Consider the following 11,887-nt stretch of genomic DNA (forward strand, 5'->3'; position numbering starts at 1 on the left):
ATTTTGGGTTTCATGAGGGCATAGTAACTTTTATAGGAGCATTATTGCCAGCATTGGGCATTGTAAATGCCTTGGTGTCATTGAGCGCAATGTCATTGTCATTGGCGCATTGTGCCTTACATGGGAGCTTTGTGGCTGTCATGTGGTTAATTGTAGTTTGCATATAGATACTGAGGCCAGTGTGTTGAATAAAGGACATTTGGGTGGTCATTGTAGCTTGGATAAGGGGTATCACCGGCATTGCTGCTGGGATAAAGTACACTGTAGCTGGCATGGGGACTTTGTGGCTGGCATAGTGGCCACTGACAGCGTGGTTGCTGCCATTAAGGCATTTTTGTGGAGATAACGTAGATTGCGTGTGTCATGGGATCAATGGGGGTGTCATGGGGTTTTAGTGACTTAGGAGACCATGTAAATGACATGGGGCATAATGTGGCTATTATAAGAACCTTGTGGCTGGCATGGCGCATTGTAGCTGGAATAAGGTACATTGTGGGTGTTGTGAGTGCATTGTGGCTAACCTGAAAAGCATTGTGGCTTTTTTGAAGGTCTTGTAGCTGGCACGGCAGGCACTATGGTTGTCATGTGGGAATTTTGGTTGGCTTAGCAGGTATTGAAGGCATGGTGATTTGCATAGGGGGCATTGATGACTTTGTGGTTGTCATGTGCGGGAAATGTGGCTGGCACTGAGGACTTTGTGGCTGTCATTGGAGCCATTTAGATGTGGTGGGACAATGTAGCTGTCATAGGTGCATTTTGGCTGTCATTGGAAAATTGTGACTGTCGTGGCTTTTTGATTTAGGGTTTGCGTGGACGATGTTTCTTTTTTTACTATGAGTGGCACAGTATAGTTGATGTGTCTAATTTTCTTTGCCTCTCTAGTGATTTGGCCACAAGTTGCAAGTCAGCATCTAGCTATTTTCGCTACTAGTGATATCACTTTGTGTCTTAACCTGGCGCATGTGAGGTCTTTGTTGAATGTGTGATATTCTTCATGATGACTGATAATAGCTATATTGTGTCCTCTCTAGGTCACATTTAGGCCCATGTCATATATGAGTTGTAAATGGTCCACTGAATAGATTGAAGAATGGTTTTCTGTTTTATACAGATGTGGAGGAGAGTGCTATTTCTTCTAGACATCTGATCTTTGATGTGATTGGTGACTAATTTTGGGATTGTGATCAGAGTTGATTATATCCTACTTATAGCTTCTAGTCAAGATGGGGTGGTTTGTGCATACTCTTGGATAGGAAGACTTGAGGTTGGATCTCTAATTTGACTCCTCAGAATGTATGACAGAAAGGGTTTAATTGGCCCTTAAAATATTTGGGGGTTTCATTAGAAACTAGGCACACTAAAATCTCTTTACTGTTTCCAATACATCTATAGCATATACCAGGAATGTATTATGACACCTCTTTCTTGATTTTTTTTTCTAGGTGTATATTTGAAAGTGAAGAGAAGCAAGATATGGAATCCTCCAGACAGCGGCAATAGAGGAATCAAATGACTGGTAATTAATATTATTATTAATTACTGATAATTATCAGGCTAGTTTCTAGCTCTGGACTTTCAGAGGTGTGGTAATACCTTCCCGGTATATAAGGATATATGTCTAGTAGTACATATATTGGCTATAGATATTTAAGGGCATTGTAAATGCCTTTGTGTTCTACACATGGGTGCACTGCATTTACATTCCAACATACACATTCATCACCATCTCCACTTCCCCAATGGGAAATTTTTGGCTGGTATGGAGGGTATTGTGGCTGGCATAGGGAGAATTGAGGGCATAGAGTCTGTCCTCGCGGAATTGTAATTAGCATTGAAGACATTGTTGCTGTAATACGATGCATTCCGTGATGTTGTTGTCAGAGGACATTGTGGCTTTTATGGTAACATCGTGACTGGGAATTAGGGATAGTGTGGCTGTCATGAGGACATTGTGACTTTTTTGGAGGCATTGTGATATTTGTGTTGGGATTGTGACTAGTAAAGTGAACAATGAGGGCATTGTGACTTAGTTGGAGATGTGGTATTAAAATGGGCATTGTGTTTGGGAATGTGGTAGTTGTCATGAGAGCATTTTGTTTGTCTTGGGGAATTATTAAGAGGCAATAAGTGAATTGTGGTTGCCATGGTTGTATTCCGAATGGCTAAGAGGACATGGAGAATAATGTGGCTGGGATAAGGGACATTGTGGATGTCATGTGGCATAGTGGCTCTCATGAGTGCATTGTTACATGAATGGGAGCCATTTTGGCTGGTATTTGGCTATTTGGATAAGACATATAGCCAGTGTCATGTGGACATTGTAACTGTCCTCGCGGAATTGTAATTACCATTGAAGGCATTGTTGCTGTCATTAAATGGCATTGTGACTTAGTTGGAGATGTGGTATTAAAATGGGCATTATGTTTGGGAAAGTGGTAGTTGTCATGAAATCATTTTGTTTGTCTTGGGGCATTATGGTTCTCTTAAGAGGCAATAAGTGAATTGTGGTTGTCATGGTTGTATTCCGAATGGCTAAGGGGGCATTAAGGATAATGTGGCTGGCATTGTGGGACTTGTGGCTGTAATAGAGCTATTGTAGCTGGGATAAGGGACATTGTGAATGTCATGGGGGCATAGTGGCTCTTATGAGTGCATTGTTGCTTGAATGGGAGCCATTGTGACTGGTATTTGGCTATTTGGATAAGATATATAGTGGGTGTTCTGTGGGCATTGCTTCTTGCATTAGGGGCATTGTGCGTAGAATGGGGGCAATCTAGTTGGAATAGGGCTATTAATGGCATTGTGAAAGGCATGGAGGGCATTGTGCCATTTCTTCATTTTCGTTGGCAAAAGGGGAATTGAGAACATTGTGGCTGTAATGGAGATATTGTGCCTGGGCTCAGGGACAGTGTGGCAGACATGTGGGCATAATGGCTCCAGAGGAACACTGTGTCTGGCACGTGGGCATTGCTGCCATAGGAGGAATTGTGGTTGACATAGGGACTTTGTAGTTGTCATGGGAGCATTGAGGTATGCAAAAAAGGCATTCAGGCCATTGTGGCTGATATGGAGTGCAATGTGGCGTTTGTGGTGGCATTGATAGAATTGAGGGCTTTCTGGTTGTTCGATAAATTTGTAATTGGCACTTAGGGCATTGTGGCTCGCATATGAGTAATTTGGGGATAGTGGCTGTCATGGGGGGGCATTGTGGATTTTAGGTAAGCATTGTGTCTGGTAAAGTAGACAATGAGGACATAGTGGTTGTCATGGGGCATTTTAGTTGTCCTGGTTCTATTGATGTTGGCTTAGGGAGCATTGAGGACAATATGGCTGGAATTGAGAGCATTAGATTATCATGGAGCATAGTGGCTGGGATAAGGGATATTGTGGACCTTGCAGATGTCATGGCTGCATTTTGACTGGGAAATGGGACATTGTTGGTTTCATGGGGGCAATTTAGCTGGCATTTAGAGCACATTAGCTGGCATGGAGGACAATTTACGATCGTGGGGGCATTGGGGCTGGCATAAGAGGCATTGGCAGCACTGTATCTGCGCTAAAGTACATTGTGGCTCGTATAGTGGCATTGTGGCTCCTGGCATAATGACTGTCATGGGGCATTGTAGTTGTCATAGGGCTATTGAAGCCATTGTGGCTGTCATGGTTGTATTGCAGTTAACTTAGGCGGCATTGAGAGCAATGTGGTTTGGATAAGGGGCATTGTGAAAGGAATAAGGGACACTGGACTTTGTATCTGTCATGGGGACATTTTAGCTGCCATATGGGATATTGGTTAGAAGCATTATGGCTGTCACGTGGTATTGGCTGTAATGGGGGCTTTGTGGTTGGCTGGCAGGGAGGAAGTTGTGGCTAACATTGAGGATATTATGACTGGGATATGGGACATAGCGAGTGTCATGAGGATATTGTGGCTTGCAGGTGTCATTATGGCTGGCACGGGGACTTGTGTCTGTCATGTCTTGGTTAGCAAAGGGGAAAGTGAGTTCATTGTGGCTTTAATAAAGGCATAGTGGCTTGCAAAGGAGCATTGACATTTGGTGCTTTCCATTTTGGCCTTCGGGCTGGCATAAGGGGCATTGAAAGCATTGTTGCATGGATAAAGTACATTGTGGTCGCATGATTGTTGATTTTCTGGTGGCTTTGTGGCTGTCATGGAGGGCATTTGACTGTCATAGTGGCATTGTGTCCCTTATAAATGACATTGTGGGTTTCATGAGGGCATAGTAACTCTTATAGGAGCATTATTGCCAGCATTGGGCATTGTAAATGCCTTGGTGTCATTGAGCGCAATGTCATTGTCATTGGCGCATTGTGCCTTACATGGGAGCTTTGTGGCTGTCATGTGGTTAATTGTAGTTTGCATATAGATACTGAGGCCAGTGTGTTGAATAAAGGACATTTGGGTGGTCATTGTAGCTTGGATAAGGGGTATCACCGGCATTGCTGCTGGGATAAAGTACACTGTAGCTGGCATGGGGACTTTGTGGCTGGCATAGTGGCCACTGACAGCGTGGTTGCTGCCATTAAGGCATTTTTGTGGAGATAACGTAGATTGCGTGTGTCATGGGATCAATGGGGGTGTCATGGGGTTTTAGTGACTTAGGAGACCATGTAAATGACATGGGGCATAATGTGGCTATTATAAGAACCTTGTGGCTGGCATGGCGCATTGTAGCTGGAATAAGGTACATTGTGGGTGTTGTGAGTGCATTGTGGCTAACCTGAAAAGCATTGTGGCTTTTTTGAAGGTCTTGTAGCTGGCACGGCAGGCACTATGGTTGTCATGTGGGAATTTTGGTTGGCTTAGCAGGTATTGAAGGCATGGTGATTTGCATAGGGGGCATTGATGACTTTGTGGTTGTCATGTGCGGGAAATGTGGCTGGCACTGAGGACTTTGTGGCTGTCATTGGAGCCATTTAGATGTGGTGGGACAATGTAGCTGTCATAGGTGCATTTTGTCTGTCATTGGAAAATTGTGACTGTCGTGGCTTTTTGATTTAGGGTTTGCGTGGACGATGTTTCTTTTTTTACTATGAGTGACACAGTATAGTTGATGTGTCTAATTTTCTTTGCCTCTCTAGTGATTTGGCCACAAGTTGCAAGTCAGCATCTAGCTATTTTCGCTACTAGTGATATCACTTTGTGTCTTAACCTGGCGCATGTGAGGTCTTTGTTGAATGTGTGATATTCTTCATGATGACTGATAATAGCTATATTGTGTCCTCTCTAGGTCACATTTAGGCCCATGTCATATATGAGTTGTAAATGGTCCACTGAATAGATTGTAGAATGGTTTTCTGTTTTATACAGATGTGGAGGAGAGTGCTATTTCTTCTAGACATCTGATCTTTGATGTGATTGGTGACTAATTTTGGGATTGTGATCAGAGTTTATTATATCCTACTTATAGCTTCTAGTCAAGATGGGGTGGTTTGTGCATACTCTTGGATAGGAAGACTTGAGGTTGGATCTCTAATTTGGCTCCTCAGAATGTATCACAGAAAGGGTTTAATTGGCCCTTAAAATATTTGGGGGTTTCATTAGAAACTAGGCACACTAAAATCTCTTTACTGTTTCCAATACATCTATAGCATATACCTGGAATGTATTATCACACCTCTTTCTTGATTTTTTTTTTCTAGGTGTATATTTGAAAGTGAAGAGAAGCAAGATATGGAATCCTCCAGACAGCAGCAATAGATTAATCAAATGACTGGTAATTAATATTATTATTAATTACTGATAATTATCAGGCTAGTTTCTAGCTCTGGACTTTCAGAGGTGTGGTAATACCTTCCCGGTATATAAGGATATATGTCTAGTAGTACATATATTGGCTATAGATATTTAAGGGCATTGTAAATGCCTTTGTGTTCTACACATGGGTGCACTGCATTTACATTCCAACATACACATTCATCACCATCTCCACTTCCCCAATGGGAAATTTTTGGCTGGTATGGAGGGTATTGTGGCTGGCATAGGGAGAATTGAGGGCATAGAGTCTGTCCTCGCGGAATTGTAATTAGCATTGAAGACATTGTTGCTGTAATACGATGCATTCCGTGATGTTGTTGTCAGAGGACATTGTGGCTTTTATGGTAACATCGTGACTGGGAATTAGGGATAGTGTGGCTGTCATGAGGACATTGTGACTTTTTTTGGAGGCATTGTGATATTTGTGTTGGGATTGTGACTGGTAAAGTGAACAATGAGGGCATTGTGACTTAGTTGGAGATGTGGTATTAAAATGGGCATTGTGTTTGGGAATGTGGTAGTTGTCATGAGAGCATTTTGTTTGTCTTGGGGAATTATTAAGAGGCAATAAGTGAATTGTGGTTGCCATGGTTGTATTCCGAATGGCTAAGAGGACATGGAGAATAATGTGGCTGGGATAAGGGACATTGTGGATGTCATGTGGCATAGTGGCTCTCATGAGTGCATTGTTACATGAATGGGAGCCATTTTGGCTGGTATTTGGCTATTTGGATAAGACATATAGCCAGTGTCATGTGGACATTGTAACTGTCCTCGCGGAATTGTAATTACCATTGAAGGCATTGTTGCTGTCATTAAATGGCATTGTGACTTAGTTGGAGATGTGGTATTAAAATGGGCATTGTGTTTGGGAAAGTGGTAGTTGTCATGAAATCATTTTGTTTGTCTTGGGGCATTATGGTTCTCTTAAGAGGCAATAAGTGAATTGTGGTTGTCATGGTTGTATTCCGAATGGCTAAGGGCATTAAGGATAATGTGGCTGGCATTGTGGGACGGCTAAGGGGGCATTAAGGATAATGTGGCTGGCATTGTGGGACTTGTGGCTGTAATAGAGCTATTGTAGCTGGGATAAGGGACATTGTGGATGTCATGGGGGCATAGTGGCTCTTATGAGTGCATTGTTGCTTGAATGGGAGCCATTGTGACTGGTATTTGGCTATTTGGATAAGATATATAGTGGGTGTTCTGTGGGCATTGCTTCTTGCATTAGGGGCATTGTGCGTAGAATGGGGGCAATCTAGTTGGAATAGGGCTATTAATGGCATTGTGAAAGGCATGGAGGGCATTGTGCCATTTCTTCATTTTCGTTGGCAAAAGGGGAATTGAGAACATTGTGGCTGTAATGGAGATATTGTGCCTGGGCTCAGGGACAGTGTGGCAGACATGTGGGCATAATGGCTCCAGAGGAACACTGTGTCTGGCACGTGGGCATTGCTGCCATAGGAGGAATTGTGGTTGACATAGGGACTTTGTAGTTGTCATGGGAGCATTGAGGTATGCAAAAAAGGCATTCAGGCCATTGTGGCTGATATGGAGTGCAATGTGGCGTTTGTGGTGGCATTGATGCTGGCATAGATAGAATTGAGGGCTTTCTGGTTGTTCGATAAATTTGTAATTGGCACTTAGGGCATTGTGGCTCGCATATGAGTAATTTGGGGATAGTGGCTGTCATGGGGGGGGGGCATTGTGGATTTTATGTAAGCATTGTGTCTGGTAAAGTAGACAATGAGGACATAGTGGTTGTCATGGGGCATTTTAGTTGTCCTGGTTCTATTGATGTTGGCTTAGGGAGCATTGAGGACAATATGTCTGGAATTGAGAGCATTAGATTATCATGGAGCATAGTGGCTGGGATAAGGGATATTGTGGACCTTGCAGATGTCATGGCTGCATTTTGACTGGGAAATGGGACATTGTTGATTTCATGGGGGCAATTTAGCTGGCATTTAGAGCACATTAGCTGGCATGGAGGACAATTTACGATCGTGGGGGCATTGGGGCTGGCATAAGAGGCATTGGCAGCACTGTGTCTGCGCTAAAGTACATTGTGGCTCGCATAGTGGCATTGTGGCTCCTGGCATAATGACTGTCATGGGGCATTGTAGTTGTCATAGGGCTATTGAAGCCATTGTGGCTGTCATGGTTGTATTGCAGTTAACTTAGGCGGCATTGAGAGCAATGTGGTTTGGATAAGGGGCATTGTGAAAGGAATAAGGGACACTGGACTTTGTATCTGTCATGGGGACATTTTAGCTGCCATATGGGATATTGGTTAGAAGCATTATGGCTGTCACGTGGTATTGGCTGTAATGGGGGCTTTGTGGTTGGCTGGCAGGGAGGAAGTTGTGGCTAACATTGAGGATATTATGACTGGGATATGGGACATAGCGAGTGTCATGAGGATATTGTGGCTTGCAGGTGTCATTATGGCTGGCACGGGGACTTGTGTCTGTCATGTCTTGGTTAGCAAAGGGGAAAGTGAGTTCATTGTGACTTTAATAAAGGCATAGTGGCTTGCAAAGGAGCATTGACATTTGGTGCTTTCCATTTTGGCCTTCGGGCTGGCATAAGGGGCATTGAAAGCATTGTTGCATGGATAAAGTACATTGTGGTCGCATGATTGTTGATTTTCTGGTGGCTTTGTGGCTGTCATGGAGGGCATTTGACTGTCATAGTGGCATTGTGTCCCTTATAAATGACATTGTGGGTTTCATGAGGGCATAGTAACTCTTATAGGAGCATTATTGCCAGCATTGGGCATTGTAAATGCCTTGGTGTCATTGAGCGCAATGTCATTGTCATTGGCGCATTGTGCCTTACATGGGAGCTTTGTGGCTGTCATGTGGTTAATTGTAGTTTGCATATAGATACTGAGGCCAGTGTGTTGAATAAAGGACATTTGGGTGGTCATTGTAGTTGGGTAAGGGGTATCACCGGCATTGCTGCTGGGATAAAGTACACTGTAGCTGGCATGGGGACTTTGTGGCTGGCATAGTGGCCACTGACAGCGTGGTTGCTGCCATTAAGGCATTTTTGTGGAGATAACGTAGATTGCGTGTGTCATGGGATCAATGGGGGTGTCATGGGGTTTTAGTGACTTAGGAGACCATGTAAATGACATGGGGCATAATGTGGCTATTATAAGAACCTTGTGGCTGGCATGGCGCATTGTAGCTGGAATAAGGTACATTGTGGGTGTTGTGAGTGCATTGTGGCTAACCTGAAAAGCATTGTGGCTTTTTTGAAGGTCTTGTAGCTGGCACGGCAGGCACTACGGTTGTCATGTGGGAATTTTGGTTGGCTTAGCAGGTATTGAAGGCATGGTGATTTGCATAGGGGGCATTGATGACTTTGTGGTTGTCATGTGCGGGAAATGTGGCTGGCACTGAGGACTTTGTGGCTGTCATTGGAGCCATTTAGATGTGGTGGGACAATGTAGCTGTCATAGGTGCATTTTGTCTGTCATTGGAAAATTGTGACTGTCGTGGCTTTTTGATTTAGGGTTTGCGTGGACGATGTTTCTTTTTTTACTATGAGTGACACAGTATAGTTGATGTGTCTAATTTTCTTTGCCTCTCTAGTGATTTGGCCACAAGTTGCAAGTCAGCATCTAGCTATTTTCGCTACTAGTGATATCACTTTGTGTCTTAACCTGGCGCATGTGAGGTCTTTGTTGAATGTGTGATATTCTTCATGATGACTGATAATAGCTATATTGTGTCCTCTCTAGGTCACATTTAGGCCCATGTCATATATGAGTTGTAAATGGTCCACTGAATAGATTGAAGAATGGTTTTCTGTTTTATACAGATGTGGAGGAGAGTGCTATTTCTTCTAGACATCTGATCTTTGATGTGATTGGTAACTAATTGTGGGATTGTGATCAGAGTTGATTATATCCTACTTATAGCTTCTAGTCAAGATGGGGTGGTTTGTGCATACTCTTGGATATTAAGACTTGAGGTTGGATCTCTAATTTGGCTCCTCAGAATGTATCACAGAAAGGGTTTAATTGGCCCTTAAAATATTTGGGGGTTTCATTAGAAACTAGGCACACTAAAATCTCTTTACTGTTTCCAATACATCTATAGCATATACCTGGAATGTATTATCACACCTCTTTCTTGATTTTTTTTTTCTAGGTGTATATTTGAAAGTGAAGAGAAGCAAGATATGGAATCCTCCAGACAGCAGCAATAGATTAATCAAATGACTGGTAATTAATATTATTATTAATTACTGATAATTATCAGGCTAGTTTCTAGCCCTGGACTTTCAGAGGTGTGGTAATACCTTCCCGGTATATAAAGATATATGTCTAGTAGTACATATATTGGCTATAGATATTTAAGGGCATTGTAAATGCCTTTGTGTTCTACACATGGGTGCACTTCATTTACATTCCAACATACACATTCATCACCATCTCCACTTCCCCAATGGGAAATTTTTGGCTGGTATGGAGGGTATTGTGGCTGGCATAGGGAGAATTGAGGGCATAGAGTCTGTCCTCGCGGAATTGTAATTAGCATTGAAGACATTGTTGCTGTAATACGATGCATTCCGTGATGTTGTTGTCAGAGGACATTGTGGCTTTTATGGTAACATCGTGACTGGGAATTAGGGATAGTGTGGCTGTCATGAGGACATTGTGACTTTTTTGGAGGCATTGTGATATTTGTGTTGGGATTGTGACTGGTAAAGTGAACAATGAGGGCATTGTGACTTAGTTGGAGATGTGGTATTAAAATGGGCATTGTGTTTGGGAATGTGGTAGTTGTCATGAGAGCATTTTGTTTGTCTTGGGGAATTATTAAGAGGCAATAAGTGAATTGTGGTTGCCATGGTTGTATTCCGAATGGCTAAGAGGACATGGAGAATAATGTGGCTGGGATAAGGGACATTGTGGATGTCATGTGGCATAGTGGCTCTCATGAGTGCATTGTTACATGAATGGGAGCCATTTTGGCTGGTATTTGGCTATTTGGATAAGACATATAGCCAGTGTCATGTGGACATTGTAACTGTCCTCGCGGAATTGTAATTACCATTGAAGGCATTGTTGCTGTCATTAAATGGCATTGTGACTTAGTTGGAGATGTGGTATTAAAATGGGCATTGTGTTTGGGAAAGTGGTAGTTGTCATGAAATCATTTTGTTTGTCTTGGGGCATTATGGTTCTCTTAAGAGGCAATAAGTGAATTGTGGTTGTCATGGTTGTATTCCGAATGGCTAAGGGCATTAAGGATAATGTGGCTGGCATTGTGGGACGGCTAAGGGGGCATTAAGGATAATGTGGCTGGCATTGTGGGACTTGTGGCTGTAATAGAGCTATTGTAGCTGGGATAAGGGACATTGTGGATGTCATGGGGGCATAGTGGCTCTTATGAGTGCATTGTTGCTTGAATGGGAGCCATTGTGACTGGTATTTGGCTATTTGGATAAGATATATAGTGGGTGTTCTGTGGGCATTGCTTCTTGCATTAGGGGCATTGTGCGTAGAATGGGGGCAATCTAGTTGGAATAGGGCTATTAATGGCATTGTGAAAGGCATGGAGGGCATTGTGCCATTTCTTCATTTTCGTTGGCAAAAGGGGAATTGAGAACATTGTGGCTGTAATGGAGATATTGTGCCTGGGCTCAGGGACAGTGTGGCAGACATGTGGGCATAATGGCTCCAGAGGAACACTGTGTCTGGCACGTGGGCATTGCTGCCATAGGAGGAATTGTGGTTGACATAGGGACTTTGTAGTTGTCATGGGAGCATTGAGGTATGCAAAAAAGGCATTCAGGCCATTGTGGCTGATATGGAGTGCAATGTGGCGTTTGTGGTGGCATTGATGCTGGCATAGATAGAATTGAGGGCTTTCTGGTTGTTCGATAAATTTGTAATTGGCACTTAGGGCATTGTGGCTCGCATATGAGTAATTTGGGGATAGTGGCTGTCATGGGGGGGCATCGTGGATTTTAGGTAAGCATTGTGTCTGGTAAAGTAGACAATGAGGACATAGTGGTTGTCATGGGGCATTTTAGTTGTCCTGGTTCTATTGATGTTGGCTTAGGGAGCATTGAGGACAATATGGCTGG

General features: G+C 43.1%; 1 long non-coding RNA gene across 1 annotated transcript; it reads left to right on the plus strand.

The window, feature by feature from the left end:
• Window positions 1-1,441: 1,441 nt before the first annotated feature.
• Window positions 1,442-10,012, plus strand: LOC142748281 (uncharacterized). The gene is made up of 3 exons (XR_012882215.1): window positions 1,442-1,516; window positions 5,665-5,738; window positions 9,943-10,012. It is a non-coding gene; the product is annotated as an uncharacterized LOC142748281 (long non-coding RNA).
• The last annotated feature ends 1,875 nt before the right edge of the window (window positions 10,013-11,887 follow it).

The sequence above is a fragment of the Rhinoderma darwinii genome, chromosome 3 (genome assembly GCF_050947455.1).
Source record: "Rhinoderma darwinii isolate aRhiDar2 chromosome 3, aRhiDar2.hap1, whole genome shotgun sequence".
NCBI classification, from domain to species: Eukaryota; Metazoa; Chordata; class Amphibia; order Anura; family Rhinodermatidae; genus Rhinoderma; species Rhinoderma darwinii.